This window comes from Tupaia chinensis, unplaced genomic scaffold (genome assembly GCF_000334495.1).
Source record: "Tupaia chinensis unplaced genomic scaffold, TupChi_1.0 Scaffold000063_1, whole genome shotgun sequence".
Lineage (NCBI taxonomy): Eukaryota > Metazoa > Chordata > Mammalia > Scandentia > Tupaiidae > Tupaia > Tupaia belangeri.
Genome location: NW_006159521.1, coordinates 5,793,208 through 5,810,565, shown reverse-complemented (window position 1 = coordinate 5,810,565; position 17,358 = coordinate 5,793,208). Strand labels below are relative to the sequence as shown.

The following is a 17,358-nucleotide window of genomic DNA, read 5'->3' as shown; positions in this document are numbered from 1 at the left end:
GGGAAAGACAGTCCGGAGGCCCTTATCGATTTCAGAGAGGATCGTGGAGCCTCTCGCTCACGCTGGCGTTCAGTCTATCCCGAGAAGGCAGCAGCATTTTCTGGGATGCTCATGTCTCCATGAGAGAACGAGGTTTGCATCACAGCTATGTATATCGTTCAGATTTCAAACTTCAACTGATGATGTTCCCCAAGAGCTCTAGTGGTGGAAATAGAAATGTTTGTAAAACGCTTTGAGTTTGTGCTGTTCTGTTTTCTGGTTAAAGTTAAGAAAAGCTTTGCAAGTCCTTCCCCCCTTTTTAGGAACTGGTGGAGGGATCGTCCAACACCTCCGTCTAATCAAAGTAGTTTAACTTGTGCTCAGGGTTCACTATCCAGGTTTTCAACCTTCTAAAAAAAAAAAAAACACCTCTTTTCATAAAGTTTGAAACAATATTTGTGACATTAAGCTTTATGTCATAAGATCAGCCAGACACTGTAGCATGTAAATGTTTGAGGAGGAAAATACAGATTTTCGGGCTGTGAGGTGTTTTGTTGGAGCACCCTCTTGTGGTCAAATGGTATCAACACAGCCTCTGTCCCACGGATTTTTTTTTTCTTTTTGCTATAGGGCGTATGAGCTTGCCCAAAAGACAGAGATAGAAACAGAAAGCGAGAAATCACACCCACCTACCCACTTCCACCAGGGAGTATGGCCACACCGCAATCCCTTCTCCTCCATTCTCCTCCCAGGATCTTGGGCACATACGCACACGCGTCCGGTGTGAGTTTAAGCCACCAGGTCCGGGACTCGAACTGCAGTCAACTACAAGGGAGTCCAGCAATGAAGCCATTATGCCAACTGCTGGTCTCTGTTCCACAGATTTTAAAGGGTATTTCTGACATACCACAATAGTGCGATTTTGACAAAGTTGCAATTCATAATTGAAATTTCTAGAATCTTATTATATTTGGGGTCCTCTCCTCTTCTCTGAAAATGCCTTAAAATGCATTCCGTCCGTCAAACAGGACCACATGAGAGTTCCTGAAGATATGAGAATTCGCAAAATACACACAAATTGCACCCAATGCAAGACGATGTTCCTTACTCACTCGAGGACAGAGAAGGTCTTCCTCATGAAGCGACAGCCATTCGCAAATGTCCTTCGGTGGGTCATGTCAGGGACAGGGATTTTCCCTAGTGTCCTGTCACTGTCACACACCAACAGCACGGGGCAGACGTGGCAGCTGTGGCTGGGTGCAGGATGTCAGCCGTCACCGCCTGAGAGTCTGGTTAGGCTGTGCCGCTGAGCACACCTCTCTGCAAGGGGTGCAGTATGTACCCCCAGGGCAGCCAGGGCCCAGTGCCTCCATCCTCGAGTAGGAACCAAGACTGACTTTGCTTGGGCCAGCACGTGGTGTGGTAGTTGGGGTGCTGGACTCCCACATGGCCAACTGCAGTTCAAGTCCCTTCCCTGGAGGCTTGTTTTCTCACTTTCCCTCTCTCTCTCTCTGTCTGGTAAATACACATGCCCTATAGCAAATTTTAAAAATAAGTTAAATAAACCTCTTAAAATAATAGTGACAAATAAAATTAAATAAAGTTCTTTTTTTAAAAAAAAAAAGAGTGACTTTTCTCTATACCCTCTTCGACAAGGCTGTACAATTTCAAAGTGAGGCAGAAAATATTGAAGGGAATTATTATATCCATTTATCTCCAAAATTGGACAACTATACAAAATAGAAACTAGTTTTTAAAGAATTACTTTATTTAACCCTATTTATTTTAATTTAAACAGAGAGGAATAGAGTGGGGGAAAGGACTGGGGTGAGCAAGAAAGCAAGCCACCAGATCCAGGATTTGAACCACAGTCAACTATGTGGGAGTCCAGTGGCCCTAACCACCATACCACCTGTTGGCTGCAATACAAACTATTTTTATGGTTTCAGAATACTCTACCTAGACACTTCACTGAAAATATGAATCTTTGGGGAAGCTCTTGCCTTTGGGCAGTAAACTTAGATGAAGGATTGAGAAATGAGGACTTCTCTTGGACACATAAGTTCCAGGTCTTAAGCTGGCTCTGTGGCTGGTGGTTGAGGTGGCTGAATACCACCTAGCTGACCCATGGTTCAAGTCCCAAACCCAGGGCTTAGGAGACACTCCAGGCACATGTGCATATGTGCCCAAGATCCAAAAGAAGAGAAACTGTGACCAGCCAGCCCCCTCAGAGGCGGTGCTTTCTCCCTCTCAGCTTCTGTTCCTCTCTGGTGAGCACACATACCCACTAACTAAAAAACAAAATCCGGTCTTGAAAGGACATTGGAGATTACAGATTTCAAGCCTGTCATTTCATAGATTAAAAAGTAATAATAACCCAAAGCCCAATGGGGAATAGGGAGTTGGCTAAGGTCCCGCCCTAAAAAGCAGGGATTGAAAGGAAGGATCTGAGAGGGGTAGTTAAGATGCCGGATTCCTGGGAACCAGCAGTTAGCGTAATGGCTATGTTGCTGGACTCCCACGTAGTTGACCGCCGTTTTCGTCCCCGATTCGGGGGTGACCGCAGTTTGAGTCCCGGATCCGGTGGCTTAAACTCACACTGGGCGCATGTGCATGCGTGCCTAAGACCCTTAGAGGAGAATGGAGGAGAAGGGATTGCGGCGTGGCCATCCCTCCTAGGGGTGATTTCTCGCTTTCTGTCTCTCTGTCTCTCTCTGTCTTTCTGGTGAGCGCACACGTCCTATAGCAAAAATCTCTACAGAAAAAAAAGAAATGCTGGATTTCCACAGGGGCAACAGTGGTTCAAGTCCTGGACCTGGTGGCTTGAGAAGCACTCTACATATGTGTGCGTGTGTGCCCCAAATCCCAGGAAGAGAACGGAGAAGGGACTGTGGCATGGCCATGCCCCTTTGGGGGGGTGATTTCTCACTTGCCCTCTTATCATCTCTTTTTGTCTCTCTCCGGCAAGCACACATGTCCTATGGCAGAAAGAAAAAGACCAAAAGAAAGAAAGGGAGGGTGTGAGCTAGAGCTAGCCTGACCTGGCCTGGGCTCTGCCTAGCTGGCACCTGGGCCCTCCTGGGCCTGTACTCCGCGGTCCAGTGCAGCGCCTCCTTACTGCCACTGCCATCCTGACACGGATGGCTCTGCGCTGGCTCTCTCCTCACCCTGATAAATAAACGATAACCACAGTCTTTACGATAAGGCTCAGCCTTTGAAAGCTACAAGAAAACTCAATCCACCCTGAATCCAAAGTATCTTCCCTGGGGCTGGCAGGTGGCTTGGTGGTTAAGAGTGCTGGATTCCCATGTGGCTGAGGCTGACTACGGTTCGCGTCCTGGACCTGGCAGCTTATTCTCTCTCTCGCTCTCTATCCCTCTCTGGTCAAATTGAAATAAATGAAAGAATGAATAAATAAAGTTAAATAAAATATTTTTTTAAAAAGTATCTTCCCTGGAAGTTTCCTGAATTCCTTGCATGATCACATACCAGGGCTTGTCAGCCAAAATTCTCATACAGAATAAAATCAGAGTAGGTGAAGGAACTGCTCATGTGCTGTTCCTTAAAGGCCAAGTTCAGTACCTCTCAGCGACTACCTAGAGGTGTTAGGAAGTACCTCTTAGTCATCGACGAAAATGGAAGCCTGTAAACTTATTCATTTTAAGCTAAAAAAATAAGACAAGCCCTTACTCGGTTGCTCTAAGGTCTGCAGGGAGGGAGCACACAAGATGTGTACATCCACGTAAGGGTCCTGGGGCTGGCGGGCCTCCCGCACGGCCTGACATCCCCACCAGGTGGTACTCTTCTTTATTTTTCATTCACCTTAACACAAAAATTAAATGATTTTTACACAGTCCCAGAATAAACAGAATTGTGAAATATGTAAATAATTTCATATGTGACTGTGTTTAATATTGTAACAAGCAAAAATACTTATAAAACTTATTTAAAAAAAAACAACTCAGGACCAGCAGTTAGCGTAATGGCTACGTTGCTGGACTCCCATGTAGTCGACTACAGTTCAAGTCCCGGACCTGGTGGCTTAAACTCATGCCGGGCACGTGTGCGTGTGTGCCCAAGATCCCAAGAGGAGAACAGAGGAGAAGGGATTGCGGCGTGGCCATCCCCCCTGGTGGGGGAGGTGATTTCTTGCTTTCTGTCTCTCTGTCTCTCTCTGTCTTTATGGCGAGCGCACGCACCCTATAGCAAAAACCTCTCCAAAAAAAAAAAAAAACTTATTAAAAAAAACATAAATCTTGACACTGCCCCCCCCCACTTCCATAAGGATGAGGTGTTGATAATGGAGGTCTCTTTTATGGCTTACCCAAGCTCTGGTGAGGGGTGTTGAAGGTGCTCCTGGTGAACTCCAGACCTTGGGAGAGAGAGAGGGTGTATGTGTGCGTGTGTGTGTGTGTGTGTGTGTGTGTGTTTGTGTGTGTTTTACAAGATGGTACATTTTTCCTGAAAGGCGAACTCAATCTCAAAAGTATGTCAATGGACCAGCTGGTGGCATGGTGGTTTAGGTGCTGGATCCCACGTGGCCAACTGCAGTTAGAGTCCCGGACCTGGTGGCTTGGAAATCACTTCCGGCATGTGTGCGTGCATGCCCAAAGTCCCTGAAGGAGAACAGAGAAGGGGTTGCTGTGAGGCCGTCCCCCTTGGGGGGTGACTTCTCACTTTCCTTCTCTCGTGTTTGGTGAGCACATGCTCTCTATGGCAAAAACCTTTAAAAAAAATTTTTTAAATATGTTGATTAGATTCCCTCAAGTTTTCTATAATGGAGTCTCCAACCATGGCCTCTTCCTCCACGATTCCCTCCTGAAGGATCTGACCTGCCATATCCCCTCTCTGCCCTGGCAGTTCCTCTCCTGCACTGCCAGGGTAGCAATGCCTGTGGAGGTCTTACCAGGTGAGTCAGCTTCTGGTCTGGCAGGAAAATGGGTGACAAGAACACAATATGTGGAAGTCATTAGAAAACCTCCCTGACGGGCCGGGGTTCTCAAAGCTGGCCTCCACATCACTCTAGGTCATGAACTGGACATAAATAGTTTGCCAACAGGGAAAAAATAATTAATGTTGACTTTTCAACAACTGGTGCTAGAACAATCGGATGTCCATATGAAAACTGAAAAACCTTAGACAAAGACCTCTATACCTTTAACAAAAATGAACTCAGAATGAAACATAGGCCTCAATGTAAAATGCAGAACTACAGAACTTTTTCTAGAAAATTCATACATTCTAGGACTTGGTGATGAGTTTTATATACAACAGTAAGGACACGGCCCCTATGAAAGAAATACACTTTTAAGTTGGACTTCATTAAAATTTAAATCTTCTGGGACCAGCAGATGGCCTAATGTTTACGTTGTAGATTCCCATGTAGTCAGCCAGAGCACGAGACCCAGACCCAGTGGACTGAGAATCACACCAGTCATGTGACTGTGTGTGCCCAAGATCCCAAGAGGAGAATGGAGGAGAAGGGATTGTGGCGTGGCCATCCCTTCAGGGGATGATTTCTCAGTTTCTGTCTCTCTGTCTCTCCCTGTCTGTCTGTCTGGAGAGCGCACATACCGTATAGCAAAAAAATCTCTCTTTAAAAAAAAAAAAGAAAAACGGGCTGGCAGGTGGACTGGTGATTAAGGGGGCTGAACTCCCACATGGCCACAGTTCAAGTCCTGGACCTGGTGGCTTGCTTTCTCACTTTACCTCTCTGTCTCTCTGCTTCTCTGTCTCTCTCTCTCACTCTGTCCCTCTCTGGTCAAATTAAAATAAGTACATTTAAATAAAATTTTTAAAAAATTTTTAGTAAAATAAAAAAAGAAAGAAATGTAAATATTCTGTTCTGTGAAAGACACTGAAGAAAATGAAAAGACAAGGCAGAAGGCTGGAGAAAATATTTGCAGAACACATTACAGATAAAGGCCTCGTTTTTAAAATACGAAAGAACTCTTAAAACTCAACCACTACAAAACAACAGAATAAAAAGAGGCAAAAGATCTGAGCAGATACCCCACGAAGGCAAATTAGTATGTAAAGTCGTGCTCATCATCAATTGTCATTAGGAAACTGCAAATGAAGACGATAATGAGAGACTTCTGCTTCTGAGACACCCTCCACAGGGTCCCGTCCTCCATCCCTCCCGCCCAGCAGATCTGGGCACTCCCAGGCATCCCCGACGTGTTTCAGGCAGCCACAGGAACTGGGATTCGGCGGGAGCTGCCTGTGGCTTCTCTGAAATAGCTCATTACCACTCGCCACCGAGCCAGCCCCTGGGTTCTGCCTCTTACCAGCTATGAGTCTCTGGGACGGTCGCTCACCTCACTGAGCCTGTCACCAGCTGGCTGGGCGTCTTGTACCTCCTGCCTGGGCATGTGGCAGGAATTAAATGTCATAATCAGGTCAAGCACGTAACAGTGCCTGGCGCAGAGAGCTCAAAACACACTGCCTGGGACCAGCAGGTGGCGTGGTGGTTAAGGCACTAGACTCCCATGTGGCCAAGTATGGTTTGAGTCCTGCCATGGTAGTTTGCTTTTCTCATTTTCCCTCTCCCCCCGCTCTCTCGTCAAATTAAAAAGTTATAATAATAAATAAAATTAAAGTAAGTGTGAAAAATCTTTTCTTAGTTTTTAGAAGGTAGCTAGTGTGGATTGGCTGACAAGGCACACTTCTGAGTAGTTCATGGATTTTAGTAGAAAAAACTAGAATTGGGTGGCTTCATGACCTGGTGGATAAGAGTTGGATCCCATATAGCTGAGCAGCTGGTTCAAGCCCCAGAACTGGCAGCTTGAGAAACATACTAAGTACCTGTGATTATGACCCCAAATTCCCAAAGGAGAATGGAGAGAAGGGACTTTGATGTGACTATTCTCCGTGGGGTTCTCTCTCTCACACACACATATGAGAGCATGCCCTTTCTGGCAGAAAAAAAAAAAAGCAAAAACAAACCTCAGAACGTATAAACACCCCCCCCCCCACTGGGTCCTTTAGTGCAGATGAGAGAACGCTAAATTCTTACCCTTAACCTCTCAAGCACCAAGCCCCAGATTAAAGCATTCCGATGGGCTGTTACTCCAGCCCCCTGACTCCTGGGCCTGGCCTCTGCTCATGGGGCCTTTAGAGCGGGGCTGTGTAAGCCTGGGGGCCGGCCCGGAGAGGATGCCCGCTCACCACTTCTCCCCAGCCTCGCCCTGTGCCTTCCTCACTCTGCCTTCCTCTTCCTCCTCCACGCCCACGCCTTTCCCCAGCTCCCTTTCATACTTCTCTGACACAGAGGGAGGAGGCGTCCTCCACTCCACATCTGCTGCAGGTTCAGGTTCTGAGAACAGAGGAGGAAACGGCGGTGCCTCAGAACAAACCCTAGGCCCTGAGGAGGTTCACTGCTGCTGCCATGCCCCTTCTCCCATGTCCGTAAGCTACAAGGGCCTCTGCGCCCACCTGCACCTTCAGGCTCTTTGCAGAAGGCCTCCTCAGGTTCTTGGCCTCATCCGCGAGGGCCAGACTCCAGAAGAGGTGGGAAGCTGAGCAAGGAGGGGGGAAAACTCCATCGCTGTTCCTGTCCTTTCCTGAAGAGTCTCACGAAGTTTCTGAGAGGTGAAGCCTGCACCTATGATGATGCGTTTTCTACTAGTAAAACTCCTCCTGGTTTGTAAAATGGGTTGCTGTGCATCGCGTCCCCAGAAGTGATTGCAGGACCACAGCCACAGCACCAAGGGTGGCCAGAACTGCCTCGGGGTGAGACTGACCAAGCAAAGGAGAAAACGCAGTCAGGCTTCCTCAGTGCCCTGATGTGTGTCCTGTCCCCCCAGATTCCCGTGTCAAGATCTGGTTGTGACGGTACTAAGAAACATCACACCTTCATGGTGTCGAACGGGGGGTGGGGGGGCTTTGAGAGCCATTAAATAATGCCAGCGGGACTCCTCTGCTCATCAGAGACATGGGGGGCACCCTCAGTGGTCATGCTGCTACTCCCTTTCTCCATTTCTCCGTCCTGTCGATATTTGGGACACGCCCAGCACACTGCCAGGGCTAGGACTTGAACCATGGTTGGCCATGTGCAACCTGGTTCACTTACCCACTGGGCTACAGGGCTGGCCACCCTGGTGGGTTATCAAGGAGAGAAATGGGACCGAGAGACCGTGGAACACAGACCTCACTCTCTCTTCCTCCACCAGGTAGTGATGCAGCCAGCAGAAGGCCCTGGGTCTTCAACCTGTAAACCATGAGCCGAAGAAACCTCTGTTTTTATCAACTATCCAAATTCTGGCATTTTTCTGTTATTAGGGGAAAAAGAAAAAAAAAAGGAAGGAAGGAAGGAAGGAAGGAAGGAAGGAAGGAAAACACTGACCTCTCCAGTGTTTTCGAATCCCGTGGGCCCTGAGCTGCTCTGAGCCGGGTCGGCTCGTGCTACCCTAGCCTGCACCAGCGTCTGTGCCTTGCAGGCTCCTAGTCACGTGGCTCTGGGAAGGGGACGCCGCAGTCCTGTGCCCTAGGGACGGGCTGTGGCAGGTCATCGCATTAAAGGATTTTCAGAAACAAGGGGGCCTGGCTTCCAGGGACCACTGTGTCTCACCCATCATCAGTCTATACATCCATCAGCTTGGTAAGATCTTAGGACGATGGAAATTAAAGCAAAATACAAAACAAAACCAAAAACCTGCCTCACTGCAGAGGAGAGCAAGGATATGGCGGATGGAAACTCAGGGACGCCATCCACACTCCCCCTGAGAGCCGGATACTCCCTGCGATTTCCCTGATGGCTTCTAGAGCCATCGATAAGCCGCCAGAGCTTGTCTGCAATTGACTGACAGACAGCAGAAGGAGGTGGGAGGCACATCCCAGAGCTAGCTGACAAGCCAGAACCAAGGAGGCCCAGTCCCACATGGAAACAGCCACGGAGAGAGGACAAGCCACATGGGAAACCGGAAATGATTTTCCAAGGCCCTGTGGATCCTTCCAAAAGCAAGTACCACATGACAGGAAGAGACTCCCCCGGGTCCCCGAGGGCCGACTTTCACAGTATTTAGGCTACTGCTTCCTCATTTACGACCTGATTATGTGCCGAACTCACTCATCTGGTTAATGAGACGTTTCTTCTACCCCAGTAACTACGCCAGGGCTGCTACACATGTCGTTTCACAGAATGCTCACGACGACCCTGCAAGGTAGAAATGATGATTGCTGGGGGTCAGACCCGTGAAGTACTCGAAGGACACTCCCAGGAACCGAACCTGTGATGGGGTGAGCCCAGTCCAGGGACGATCGCCTGATGCCCTGTTGCCCTCTCAGCAGGGCCTTACAGCCTCAGAGCCAGGCCCTGACAAAGCGACCCTGGGTCCCCTGTGTGATGGGGGATGATCTGTTTGATTCATCTCTAAGGAGGAGCCCTCCACACCGTCTCGTGTCTAAGCCAGCATGCACTGGAAAGAACTGATGGCCCATCTCCTCTGGCCCTCCAGTCTCACGTCTTGTTTATTCTGAGTTTCCAGGTATGCCGCAGCCTTCCTCGTAGCCCCTTCAACATTCCCTACCCTATGTCCTCAATCTGTTCTTTTAAAAAAATTAATTTTTTAGTTTCTTTCTTTTTTTTTTTTTTTTCAGTTTGCTATAAGGCATGTGCACTCACCAGAGACAGACAGACAGAGAGGAAGACAAAGTGAGAAAGCAAGCCACCAGGTCCGGGACCCGAACGCCAACCAGCAGTGTGGGAGTCCAGTGCCTCCACTACCACGCCACCGGCTGGCCCCCCACCCACGCGTCATTCTTTAAGACCCACATTCTCCGCTGAAGACATGAGAACTGAATTTAAAATCAAGGATGAGAAAGGACTGACTTTTCACACCTCCCAGCCGATGGTCTGCGTGGAGAAGAGCCTCAGTCCATGGACAGCAAAGCAGGCAGCTTCTGCAGAGGCAGGTGAGCCGGGGCGCGGAGAGGGCGCTTTCCTGGGCTCTGAGCTGCCGGAGCACGTCTTCCACGTTGAACAATCGCCGGCTGGGAGTCCGTCAGTGCCCGGCTGGCTGTTCACAGTAAGGTGAGGCAAGAAGGGAACCTTAGTGAATGTTCCAGGGGCAGTCATGTCCCCCAGCCTGAGCTTCACCCGCCACAGTCTCAGGTACCAGAGGTCACCTGCTGTCCAGAAACAGGTGAGTACTGCACAGTGGCATCGTCAGATGTTATGAGACACCGTATCACATAACTTACTGCAGGACATTGTCACGCGCGTTCAATTTTATTGTTGCCGTTGTTAATCTCTGACTATGCTTAATGTAGATGCTAAATTTTATCATAGGTAGATGTGTGTAGGAAAACCCAGTACAGGGTTCCGGACTCTGCAATGTCAGGCATCCACTGGGGGTCTTGGAACAACGTGTCCCCTATGAAGAAAGGGGCTGGGACCAATAGTTGGCATAATGGCTATGTCGCTGGACTCCCACGTAGTCGACCGCGGTTCATGTCCTAGACCCGGTGGCTTAAACTCACTCTGGGCGCGTGTGCGTGCGTGCCCAAGATCCTGAGAGGAGAATGGAGGAGAAGGGATTGCAGCGTGGCCATCCCCCCTGGGAGGGTGATTTCTCACTTTCTATCTCTCTGTCTCTCTCTGTCTTTCTGGTGAGTGCACGCGCCCTATGGAAAAAGCCTCTCGAAACAAAACGAGGGGGGCTGTAGTGGCGCGCAGTTATCAGTGATAATGGAAAGAGCAGAGGTCCCAGGTACAGTGGTAACATATTTACCGTGCTGGGTGGAGCCCACAAGGCAAAAATTGTGGCCCCTGCAAAACGCAATTGAAACTACGGTGAAGAGACCAGCAGATGGTGTGATGGTTATGTTGCTGGACTCCCACGTAGTTGACCGCCATTCAAGTCCTGGACATGGCAGCGAAAACATTATGCCCATTCAAGTCCTGGACATGGCAGCTAAAAATTCATGCCGGACACGTGTGTGCATGCCCAAAATCCCAAGAAGAGACTGGAAAAGAAGGGATTGAAGTGTGGCCATCCTCCTTGGGGGGTGATTTTTCACTTTCTGTATGTCTCTTGTCTCTCTGGCAAGTGCACATGCCCTATACCAAAAATCTCTCCAAAAAAAAAAAAAAAAAAAAAAACCAAATAGAAGAAGAAGAAGAAAAAGAAACCACAGTGAGGGACACCCTAACCCCAGCCAGACGGCAAGTATCAAAACACAAAGAGCGGCAGTGCAGGTGAGGCTGCAGACCCCTCTGCCCTGCTGGCGTCTGTGAGTCAGTACAGCCACTCTGGAAAACTGCACAGATTCCTCAGAACTCTACAACTAGAGCTCTCATCTGGCCAGAAACTCCACTCTCGGATATTTACACGCAAGACAGGAAATCACTGTAGTAGAGACACATTTGCACTTCCACGCTTATCGCAGCCTTATTCACGGTAGCTAAGACATGGGATTGACCGAGGCGCCCAAGAACTGATGAGTGGATAAGAAAATGTGGCACATGTACGTGGGAGACCACTCAGCCAGCAAGAACCACGAAATCCTAGAAGGTGCAGTGCTAAGTGACACAAGCCAGGTTTTGAAAGACATGTCCCCACCTGACATACGCTGAGAATCCTCACTCTTTAGTAGAAGCTGGAGCACCTGATTGCAAACGAGTAGAGCGAGTGATGGCAGCTATCGGAAGCTACGGAGTAACAGGTGGAGGAGTTCAGGAACAAAATGACTAAGAGATACAAGAACGCATGTAAACAAGTGGACTAGGTTATGAAATGGCATGCCGCAACAGAGGCAAAAATGTCATTGACGATTCAATGTGTGCTTCCAAAAAGAAAGCCTGCTAGAACAAATATTGAATGCACACAACATAATATAATGTACAACATTGAAGGAGATGAACATCTATGTCCTTGATTTGATGATGACACATTGTACACCTGCTTTAGAAGAAAAAGCCCCCAGCAGGGGCATGGTGGTTAAGGCACTAGACTCCCACATAGCTGATGGTGGATGGAGTCCCAGACCTGGTGGTTTTCGTTTTTCACTTTCACTCTCGCTCTCTCTGGTCAAATTAAATAATAATAATAATAAATAAATAAAATAGTTCTTCCCCAAAAAAACATACTGTACCCCTCCCCCCAGATATGTATAATAATTATATGTGAACCAGAAATCACAATTCAAGAAAAGGCTCAGTGCCCCTGTTATGTGTGCGCCCTCCTAGGAGGGACCAAGGAGAGTCAGACGGGGATTTGCAGGAAGAGCTCCAGGGCCTGGGGGACAGGAAGGAAGGAAGAGGAAGGCCGAGTGTCGGAAGGTCAGGTCAGTCCTAGAGCAGAGAACAAGTTAGAGCAAAGCAGGCACTGGCCCAGGGTGTCAGCACAGGTGCAGTGCTGGGAACAAGGACGGGCCCCCATCACAGTCACCCCCTCATGGAGCCCTGAGGAGGCCAACAGGGTCCCAACAGGAGCAGGAGGCATGAGTGGCTGTGTGTCCCAGGTCCAGGGGCCAGTCACTAGAGCAGCAGTCACGGAACTGGGCCCACATGGAAGGTTCGAGTTCAAGACCTCTCTGTGCATGTGTGTGCCTGTGACCTGGGCTCCCTGAGGCTGGGGGTGGATCCAGCCTGAGGGCCCGACTGAGGGTGTCTTCTTTCTCCTTCTCTCTCCCTCTTTCAAGAAATAAACTTTTTCAAAAGTGGGGGTGAGGGTGCATAGACTAGTGGTTAAGGGAGCCAGATCTCACCTGAGTAACCAGGGTTCAAATCCTGGCTTAAGAAATGTGCCAGGCATGTGTGCAAACCTAAAACACCGACAGGACGGGGAAATGGAGAAGAGATTGTACATAACCACACCCCACTGGGGGGAGCCTACTTTCTGGAGAGCTTACAATTAAAATAATTTCTGACGATTAAAAAAACAAAGGTACGGGGCCAACAGTTGGCGTAATGGCTATGTCGCTGAACTCCCATGTAGTTGACTGTGGTTCGAATCCCGGACCTGGTGACTTAAACTCACGCTGGGTGCGTGTGCGTGCGTGCCCAAGATCCCGAGGGGAGAATGGGGGAGAAGGGATTGCGGCATGCCCATCCTCCCTGGGGGGTGATGTCTCGCTTTCTGTCTCTCTGTCTCTCTGTCTTTCTGGCGAGCACACACGCCCTATAGCAAAAACCTCTCCAAAAACAAACAAACAAACAAAAACAAAGGTACACACTCAGGCCAGGATAAGTCTGAAACTAGGGGCCAGACAGGCCTGAATTTCCAAGTGAGGTTTTGTTTTAAAAGAATTACTTATTTAATTACATTTACAATGATTATTATTACTTTAATTTGCTATGGGGCACACATATGCACCAGAGAGAAAGAGAGAGAAAGTGAGAAAACAAGCTGCCAGGTCTGAGTCTCGAACCAGGGTTGACCATGTTGGAGTCCAGCACCATGCCACCTGCTGGCCGCCCTCCATGTGGGGCTTCAGAGCCCTCACCTAGGGGGAGGAATGAAGATGCCCAAGGCCAAGGCCAGCACACCTCCCCTCCCTCTTGGTTCCTACTTAAAATCGGGTGTGGACGCCTTGGAATCCTCACAGGCAAACAGAGCTGGCAATTATTCTGAGCTGAATCCGGATCCTACCTCCTCCTTTGTTCTGCAGTTCGTTTTCCCGGAAATACCAAATCTGCAGCGCCAACTTCATTTTCCTGCTTCTGTTTTATGACTCTAAGAGGAGCTGTTCTCGCTGCTGGTTCACAGAAGTTAGTGTGGCCTCTTCAAAGCCCGAGTCAGGTCTAACTTGGGGGCCCTGAGGGGCCTGGGACACTTACCGTGCCTGATCTGGGATGGATACTACGGATCATAAAACGTCAGAGACGAAGTCAGGAAGTGCAGAGAAAAGACCCCCTTCGAGCTCTCCATCAGGGATGTGGGCTGCTCCGGCCAATGGGGAGCCGTGGACTAGAACCCTACAGAACAGGTTTCAGCACCCCGCAGGGCCTCGTCCCAGTTCTCTTAGTGACACCCAGTCACTAAGACTGTCCCAGAGGAACCCAACCCGGCTGTGGTCAGAGTTTGGTCCCCTGCCAATGCCCAAGCACCCTGTCAGAGACAGGGACACCCAGGCACTGCGTGGGGTCTGGGCGCCATTTCCCCACCCCTGGGCACGACCCTCTCATTCTCTGGAAATCCAGGTGTTCTAGGGTCACTTGCTTCTTTCTCCCCAGAGCCCTCCCCCACTGAGATAATCCAGGCCTGCGGCCTCTAGAATTTGACCTTGGGAAATCACTCTTCCCTGGGGCCAGGGAAGCCTGACTTTGCCCAAGCCCAGCCTGTGCTCTGAGAAGGGGACAGGGCCGCTCTGTCCTGATGCACTTACTGCCAACCACAGCAGAGCCCCTCCCGCCAGGTCCCCCGCCCGGTGTGCTCACAGTGACGGGCCCCGCTGACGTTCCAGGTGATTCCACTTTCCATCGTCCCCCTTGTCTGTGTTTTCCAACTTTGCGCAGTGATTACACAGTTCCCTTACGAGGAGGGAGATTCTGTTTGAGGGACTGCCACCCCCAGAAACCTCCCAGGCACTTCATCTGTGATGCAGATCCACGCCTCTGGACCCCCAAGCTCCTGCGGCTCCCCGCTCACAGCCCTTACCAGCCTGCATGGTGGGCCTCGGCTTACACTCGTTTTCCCTGTCTCCACATCCCCAGAGCTCGCTCAGTGCCCAGCGCACAGTAAGCTGCCCAGTGAATCCACAAATAAATCAGCAGGGGAATAAGCAAGTGACCAAGGTCCTTTATTGCCTGCATGACTCTAGACTCTTAAAATCTTCCTAGTTTGGGACCGGCAGAGGACGTAATGGTTACGTCGCTGGACTTGCACGTAGTCGACTGTAGTTCGAGTCCCAAACCCAGTGGCTTAAAACTCATTCTGGGTTCATGTTTATGTATACCCAAAATCCCAAGAGGAGAATGGACGAAAAGAGACTGTGGTGTGGCCATTCCCTCCTGGAGGGGGTGATTTCTTGCTTTCTGCCTCTCTCTCTCTGGCAAATACACAAACCCTATAGCAAGAATCTCTCTAAAAAAAAAAAGAAAGAAAGAAAAGAAAACCAAAATCTTCCTAGTTCATATCAGCATTCCTATCTGTTAGGACAAAGGTGATTCATTAAGTCTAAATGGTTTCCCATTAAAACTCCACAGTACAAGACCAGCAGGAGGCCTGGTGGTTAAGGTGCTGGACTCTCACATGGCTGACTATGATTCGAGTCCCAGACCCAGTGGCTTGAAAATCACATCAGCGTGTGTGCGTGTGTGCCCAAAATTACAGGAGAACAGAGAAGGGATTGTGGTGTGACCATTACCCCCCAGGGTGTGATTTCTCACTTTCCCTCTCACTGTCTCCATCTTTTTCTAGTGAGTGCATATCTGCTATGGTCAAACCAAAAAGTAAAATGAAAATCCACAGTACAAGGCCAGTTCTGTAGCCTGGCAGTTAAGGCAGCTGGATCCCACAAGACAAGAGTGGTTCGAATCCTGGTCCTGGTGGATTGAGAAACACGCCAGGATATGTGTGCCTAAACTCCCCAGGATGAAGAATGAAATGAGAGGGATTTCAGCGTGACACTGCTTTCTCCTGTCCCTCTCTCTGTCTCTTTGTTTCTCTCTGGAAAAACCATGCATCCTCTGGGAATTAAAAAAAAATAGAACCCACGGTACAATTTGAAAGCTGGCAACATCACTTACGTAGTAACCTAAAACTTATTCAAACATTTCTCTATTTCTAATCCAAACTCTGCTGCTTTTTGACTACATTAATTAATCTTCAGAAATTTGAAAGGGGGCCGGCAGGTGGTGAGGGGCGCTGGACTCCCACATGGCTGACTGGGTTCAAGTCCCAAAACTGGCGACTTGCTTTCTTGCTTTCCCTCTCTCTCTCTGTCCTTCTCTGGTCAAATTAAAAATAAATAAATAAATAAAGTTAAGTGAAATAATTCTTTTTTTCAAAGAATTATTTGTTTTTAAATTCCATTTGTTATTATTATTCTTTTTTAATTTGATCAATGAGAGACAGAGAGAGAGAGAGAGAGAGAGAGAAAGCAGGCCACCGGGTCTGGGACTCAAGCCGCGGTCAGACATGTGGGCATCCAGCACCTCTAACCACACCACCTGCCGGCCCCAAAGAAAATAATTCTTTTACAAAAAAACCAGAAATTTACTTGAAAGTATAATATCCTTGAGCGTTAATGGATTATGGCTAAGAAAGTTCTCATTTTCCTCACCTGCTATTTAAAAGTAATAGCCAGCCCCACAGCCAGGTTATACGCATATAATGTCTTTGCTGGTTTGTTTCTTATTACTGGGAAATTGATGGTTTAGCTACAAATTAGCGGGGGTGGGGGTGGGGGTGGGGAGGTGTTTGGAGGAGGGCTGGTGATCATCCTAAATATTTAGACCATTTCTTCACTGTGACTTCAAGGTTCCAAAAGAGTTCTCTTGGACCTCAACCGTTCTCCAATTCCTCCTAACTCCGAGCAGTCCTGGAATAGGAGGACAAAGCGTTCATTTCAGGACCAGAAGGAAAGGCTGACTTTGTAAACTTACCTGCAGGAAAGGGATGTGTGCAAACAGCCTTGCAGAGGTTTCAACAACACGCTGCAGACCCTGCAAGGAGAGTGAAGCCCTGCAGAGACCAGGAAGGAGGGTCGGGAAACTTCAGTCCTTGATCACTTCCCAGTTTGCCCAAAGCTCGCGGAGCTTCTAGAGCATGTGGAATTCGGGGCCAGCCAGTGCTGGTGGTTAAAGCAGCTGGATCCGCATGGCCGACTGGACTGATGAAATCCGGGACCAGGCAGCTTGTAAAGCATGCCGCGGCGTGCGCATGCGTGCCCAAGATCCCAAGAGGAGAATGGAAGAGAAGGGATCACAGAGTGGCCAAACTCCTGGGGGGTGATTTCTCACTTTCTTTTTCTCTCTCTTTGTGTCTCTCTCTGCCAAGCGCAGGCACCCTATAGCAAAAAAAAAAAAAAAAAAAAAAAAAAATAAAAAAAAAAAATAAAGTTGAAACAGTTGGGTTCGAATCTCTCTAAGGTGTAGATAGAGTGGCTTTCTCTCACTCTCCCCTGCACTCCACAGTGGAAATCAAGCCGAGAAGCATGATTAGGGATGTGTAGCTGGGAACAGCACAAATGCAAAAGAGGACTTGCAAGGGGGACAGTGTGCTTTTCTGTTCCAGAAAAGCTGCTGACATAGGGAATGCTTCTGTTTTCCTGCAGAAATGCTGCCTTCGGTGGACAAAATTCAGCCACAATCAAGCTAATTGAATGCACAAATGCAATATTTTTCCAGGGCACCTCCAATTTAATGCTTGATGAAATCGTCTTTCGCATATATTTACAAAAGCTTTTCTTCATCCAGAAATGTCTGTTAAA

At 48.7% G+C, this 17,358-nt stretch overlaps 1 long non-coding RNA gene across 1 annotated transcript; it reads right to left on the bottom strand.

The window, feature by feature from the left end:
- Positions 1-17: 17 nt before the first annotated feature.
- Positions 18-16,864, bottom strand: LOC102493721 (uncharacterized). Its single transcript, XR_003546885.1, has 4 exons — positions 16,532-16,864; positions 9,812-9,998; positions 4,304-4,351; positions 18-198 (listed from the first exon to the last, which is right to left on the bottom strand). It is a non-coding gene; the product is annotated as an uncharacterized LOC102493721 (long non-coding RNA).
- Positions 16,865-17,358: the final 494 nt, after the last annotated feature.